This window comes from Passer domesticus, chromosome 5 (genome assembly GCF_036417665.1).
Source record: "Passer domesticus isolate bPasDom1 chromosome 5, bPasDom1.hap1, whole genome shotgun sequence".
Classification (NCBI taxonomy): Eukaryota; Metazoa; Chordata; class Aves; order Passeriformes; family Passeridae; genus Passer; species Passer domesticus.
In genome coordinates this window covers 26633614-26640222 of record NC_087478.1, presented here as the reverse complement: position 1 = coordinate 26640222, position 6609 = coordinate 26633614, and positions in this window count along the sequence as shown.

Below are 6609 nucleotides of genomic sequence, written 5' to 3'. Positions count from 1 at the left end.
CGCACCCTGGGGAGTCCCTGGGAATAGAAGGGTCCCTACCCCGCCTTTGTAGCTCCTCAGTGCAGGTGCCTTGGAAATATGCTCCCCCCTATCTCCTGTTTAATGGTTAGGGAACAATGACAGACATGTTTTTCATGGGTTGGACAGGGTTAGGAGGCACCTTGGTCTTTCCCAGCCAGGCTTCAGAGCAGCAGCAGGCCTTGAGATTCCTGTCTGAAACACAGTTTTAATGAAGTTGCCAAAACTTCAGGTGGCAGGAGAGGATGGATGCGCTGTGTGCCCAGGTGGAACAATGGAGGCTTTACCATGAGGGTTAGAAGGGTTGCATCACAGATTTCAGATCCCAATTGTCTGCTACTGTTCTTCCTCACAAATAAAGAAGTAAATTGATTTTATTGCCTTGCATTTTATTCCTCAAAAGAAAATTTATAGTCCTTACATATTGTAATTTTTAGCATGTATTTTTTATAAATTGCACAGGTTAAATTCTCCACATCTCCCAGAGCAGGACATCCCTTTCTGGATACCAGGTGCCCACCAAAGTCACTCTGTCACTCCCTTCCTCATCTGGTCAGGGAGAAAAAATAGAAGAGCAGGTTTGTGAGTTGAGATAAGAACAGAGAGAGATCACTCACCATTTACCATCGGGGGCAGAACAGACTAAGCTTATGGAAATTAGTTGAATTTATTACCAATCAAATCAGAATAAGGTAATGAGAAATAAAATCAAGCCTTAAAACTTTCCTCCCACCCCTCCCTTCTTTCCAGTCTCAACTTCACTCCCAAGTTCTCTTCCTGCTCCCCATACAGCAGAGCAGGGGGATGAGGAATGGGATCTACAGTCAGTTCAACATATACTGTCTATGCCACCCGTTCTTCTTCAGTGAGAAGACTTCTCAATCATTTCCCTGCTCCAGTGTAGTGTCCCTTCCACAGGAGACAGTCTTCCACAAGTTTCTGCAGTGTTAGTCTTTCCCATGGGCTGCAGTTCTCACAAACTGCTCCAGCAAGGCTCCCTTCCTCAGCGTCAGGCCTTCAGGAACAGGCTGCTCAGAGTGGGTCTCCTGCAGGGGCACAGGTCCTGACAGCAAACCTGCTCCTGCCTGGACTCCTGTCTCCATGGGGCCACAGCTCCTGCCAAGATCCTGATCCAGTGCAGGTTTCCCATGGGGTCATTGGCACCTGCCTGCTCTGGTGTGGGGTCTGCCAGGACATGCAGGGGAATCTCTGCTCCAGCACCTGGAGCACCTCCTTCCCCTCCTTCACTGACCCAAATGCTTTCAAAGTTGTTCCTCTCACATATTCTCACCCCTCTCTCCCAGCTGCTGTTGTGCAGAAGCTTTTACCCTTTCTTAATATGTTATCACAGGAGCACCACCACCATTGTGAATGGGCCCAGCTTTGGCCAGTGACAGTTTCACCTTGGAGCCTGCTGGAATTGACACCTTCCAGCACAGAGGCACCTATGGATGGATTTTTGCAGAAGCCACCCCTGTAGTCCCACTCCCCAGTCTTCCCCACCAAAACCTTGTCACATTAACCCAATGCAATGACAATTTTACACTCATGTCTTGTCACTTCCTTGGTGAGTACTCAGTGGCCACAAATAACTCACAAGCTATGTATTATTGGGATCCTTTTGCACAGTACAGTGATAGTTCATACCCAGGTGTTCATCTGTTCCCTACTAAACGTTTTCAGAATTTCTGCCTTCTGTGCTGTTCTGCTGGTATGGTCTGCCTGCCTTATTTGTAGCTTAATACAAATCTGGTTGCATTATCCAATGGTGGTATACTCATGTTTTCTAGATTTATTTACTATTCTTTAATTTTTCACAGGAGTTCATTATATATGCTATAAATTAATTTTTAAACCAAGTATTTCAAACAGTAGTGGGGTCTGCCCTCAGTGCCCGATGCAGCTAAGGAGGGAGTTTTCACTACCTCTTGATGTATGAGTTACTTCATGTAAAAGCCTGAATACTGTTATGAGAGCAACACAGTACAGACACTTTTAGAATGTGCAGCAGTGTCAGCTTAAGCAGCTTCCCTGGGTGTGTTTGCTCTCCTGTAAGCCCCAGGGCTCTAGTGCCTTTGCCAGTGTGCTGAACTGAGTTGCATCTCATCAGATGACTTAAGAAGCAGTCACCCATCTGAAGCCACAGTCTGAGCTGGCTTTAAGCAGGGTAGCTTGCTTTCTTACAGCAACAAAAACTAAGGCAAAACAAGATCTACAACTTCACTAAGAAGGAAGTTTGGACAGGATAAGCTTCATCCTGCCAGGGCACATCCTGCCTCTCTTTTTGACTGGCAAATAAGGTATTTGAGGTGGGAAGCAACTGTTCCCTTTTAGCTGAACATGGTTCCTTCCTAAACAGTCACACTTTATCCCATAATCTCATTGTAAAATCCTCTCCTGTGCCTGCTCAGACATTTGTCTCGCCACTGGGATATGTACAATGAATGGTGTGTTGATTCACATCTTTGCTAAGGAAGAGATTCAAGATTTCACATTTCTGGTCCAGTCACAAACCCGGATGTTCTTGCTGTATCGCTGTCCCTGAGCATGGGCAGACCTGTCTGATCTGGCATGTTCAGAGATGCATGATCCATCAGCTTCTCAAAACAACCATGAATCAATACAAAAGCTGAAAAACACAGGACAGGAAAAGATAAATTTATCTATTCCCAGGCACAAATTCTGCACCTTCTCAAACATTTTCACAATTTAGTACTCTCTTTACTGTAGTCATGACATTAAGAAGAAATTATCTCAAATTTGTTTAAAAGACAGACTATTTTTATAAGCTCTCTTAGTAGTCAAAGATGAGTTAATTGTGTTTGACTAAATATCTACTTTTTAGATAAGAGAGATAAATCCACATATGGTAGTCAGACAGTGGCCAACTCTGTAGTTGTTTTCACCTAATATCGATATAATCTCATTTAAATGATTTTGAGATATATTTAAATTTTATTAGGATGTATATTAGCTATTTGAAAAATACTTCCATTTCAGTGGTTTCCGTGGGAAGTATCAAGAGAGAAATCTGTTGTTATTATTATTGATGGGTTTTTGTTGATCTCTATTAGGTTGCATACCCAGCACTCAAGCTCTTTCAGAGTGGTCCCATGAAACGTGATTGTTTTCAGTTTAGGACAACACTGAGAATAGTTTGATTTTGATTTTAATTTATTCTTTCTCTGTTACTAAATTCAAAACATCAAAGGCTTTAAAATAATTTTCTCATAATACCTGTTACTACATGTTTTTATGGGTAGGATGAAATCTTGTAAATCAAGTTGCACATCAGTTGTGGTGAACCTTCCTGTTTTAAAGAAAGAGAGTTCTTTTTACCTCTTTGGTGTACGTGATTTTTGTCATGTTATAACCAAGTATTGTGGTGCAATAATTCAGGTGAGTTAGCTGTGTTCATTTATATGCATGCTGTACTTTCCAATGCCATTAATTATTTCTAACATTCATATTTGTATGTTTGCCTTGGACTGCTGCTTGGAGGGAAAGTCATAATGGGTTATGAGGCAGTTTGATATTTACCAGAAATAATGGTTCCAAAATTTGTTTGTCTACAATTCTCACTCTTGATCTATGAAATGTGGAAGTTTTTATTCTGAGAAAATAGTTTTGCATATATTCTCACTGTATGTTTGATAAAAAGCTATTATATGAATAGCATTTTTATATATAGCATTAGTTTCTTTTTACTTGTCATATTGATTATGGATGCTATTCTGAAAATACAGAACTATCACCTAAGAGACTCAAACAAATTTTAAAAGTATTTCAAGGCACTGTGACAAGTTAACGTATATTGGTAGAGCAGTATTCTGCTAATAATAATGCAGGGAAAACACCGTTTTGTATTTTCATCAGCATAATATGACATGGACAGAAGCTGTGTAGTGCTAGCAAATATTTTAGGCTTTGCAAACACAAGTATTCTGCCTCTTAACACTAGATGGCAGACAAAAATGGGAAAACATTTCATTGTTTTCAGGGATAGACTATTTAATTAATTTCCAACTTGAATGAATATTCACTGAAAACTCTGAAAGTAAAAAGAATTAAGACAATTGAACACATGCTTGTGACAGGATGGATCTTTCTGCAACCTTTCATTTGGATGTGGTTTTTGGCACAAACACTGAAAATAATCAAGTGGAATTTTTCTGCATTATTTTAATATTTTTTATCTGTTACTTCCCTTCAATACTTTGATCTCGTCAAACAGCTAAAAATTCTAGGAGCTTTAGAAAGGGTTAAGCAACTCAAATAAAAGACAAACTTTCCAAAAAAACTGTCCTTGCCAGGTAGTCACATCGTTGTGAAATTGTCTTCTGTAAATCCAAAGAGGAAATGATGTAAGACTTAGATTGCAGCTGCTTAGTGTCTTTGCTTTGCTTCAGTTACCCAAAGTAATTGGCTTGCTTTGCTCCTTATTGTCATTGAATCTTAGACAATAATTTGTAAGTAACATGTTTGCTAAGGGGGCAACTCTCTTCAAAGAATATTATAGTGTGCCAAACATTATGTAATCAGTTCACCTAAAAGCCAGTGAATATTTTGGATTGTTATCCCCTTCCTCTCCCAGATACATCCTTCAAAAAAGAAGGGTCAGAATCCCCAAATTTCTGAATCTCACTCTGAAATGTCTGTTCTTCTAGCTAATCGTGAGGTGCATACACAGCACTAGAACTGTAACAAACCCATGAAAACCCACCTTGTCTTTCTTCCTCAGTGCTTGATTTCTTGTGTCTACATTGCTCATAGCTGATGGTCTCTGCCCTTTTGTGCATTCTATAAATCTATCTGCCAAAACAAGAGTGTGCCAATCAATAATAATTATAAACTAGATATGAATAATGTAGTTGATTACTTAGAATTTAAAAATCAACTTGTGTTAGAGGTCATATTATAAATTCCTCTTCAGCGTCCTGTGATTATTATAAGAGGCATTCTGTTACCTTTCATCACTCAATAAGTGATAGATGTGAATTTTGTTACTGTAGCATCTGGTTCAGTGTATGATTGTATGAGTGTCACCCAAGGGTTTTTTGTGTAAATGGAAGGAGATCAAAATGCAGAATCTCTAGGTGTGCTGGTGTTGATTCACTGTCCATAGTGTTTGCAACTGCTTACTCAGTATTGCTGGAGAGACTGACTGTCATTTTTATTTACATTGTCTTTTAATTAAATTATTGATGTGGTTGATCTGGACATTTCAGTATTGTACTAGGTACCATCTTAGCATTTTTCTCTTTAATAAAAAGCTCTGTTTTTAACTTCTCATCTGTGGAAAAAGTGTTTTGTAATTCTTCATCCAAACCAGTTCATCATAGTTCTTCTCCTAAAGTTACACATTACTTCTCCATTTTTCTTTGCTCTGACCAGCCTTGGTGAAGCTCCTTTTCTGTCAGTTGTTTTCCACAACCCTGGTGGCAGGTGAGCTATCAGGCCATTTAACATCCTAATAGAGAACCCAGACTGTCTGGAATACTGCAAATGAAAAAGACAGTTTTTGGCAGAAACCTGTGTAACTGATTTATAACAATTTATTTCTGTCTTAAAATAGCCTGATGGAAGTTGTACAAGAAAGAGTAAAAGCTCTGTATTCTATGGGGAAACACTTTATTAAAGTTGCATGAAATTTTACAGCAGCAATAGGAAAAAAGCATTACTTAGAGAATGGCTTACAAATTGTGGAAGATAATTCTAGCACCATAATAAGAACATGAATTAAGCAAACTGGTTCGAGGCTTTGGACCCAGTAGCACCTTCATTCACTGCTGTCAGTAACAGCTGTAAAATCAGAAACTTACCTAAAGAATGAGGTTGGCAACAACAAATAATAAAGTTCTTGCTAAAACAGATTAAAAAGTTATTGTTTCAGACGTAATCTCCGTGGGGATTAAAAAGAGGCGCGTAGTACTCTACGTAGTTAGTGGTACTGTTTTGTGGTGAGTATCTGGGACATGCCTAGTTACAAGTCACAGGGGGCTCATAGACATTTTTTTCCCCTCTGGCTTTCATGCCTGTGACTAATTCCTGCTGGAGGATGCACTCAATTTAGAAAGGTCTTGTTCCAAAATATTGCCTAACAGTAAGTGTAGTTTGATGTGTTGCAGTCTTACATTCTAAGGCTGTATAGACCTGCATTTGATTTGATGTAGCCTTTAATTTTACTAAAGTAGTACCCTCTTCCTTTAAATACACAATTAATTTACTCATTTGGGAAATGAACATAGTTTCTTATAAAGTGAAAGACATCATGGTCACGTGTGTGCAGGAGAGCAGCGTTTACACGCACATAACACATGTGCAACAAACAGAGATGTGCACAGTTCTCTTTTGGTGTATAAACAGGGCTAGCAGGAGAAAATGTTGTCCTGTGTTCATTATGATATGAATTAGAAAAGTTAAGGGTGGTGTCTAGTTCATCTTGACTGGAAATGGATGAGATTTCAGGTTGCCTTGACATTTTCTAATAATCTTTTGGTTTCACTTAAGAGCTCTCCTTCCTGACCAGAAATGTTATTGTCCGAATCAAAGCTTAACTCTCTCTGAGGAATAAAGTTATTGATGCTATTT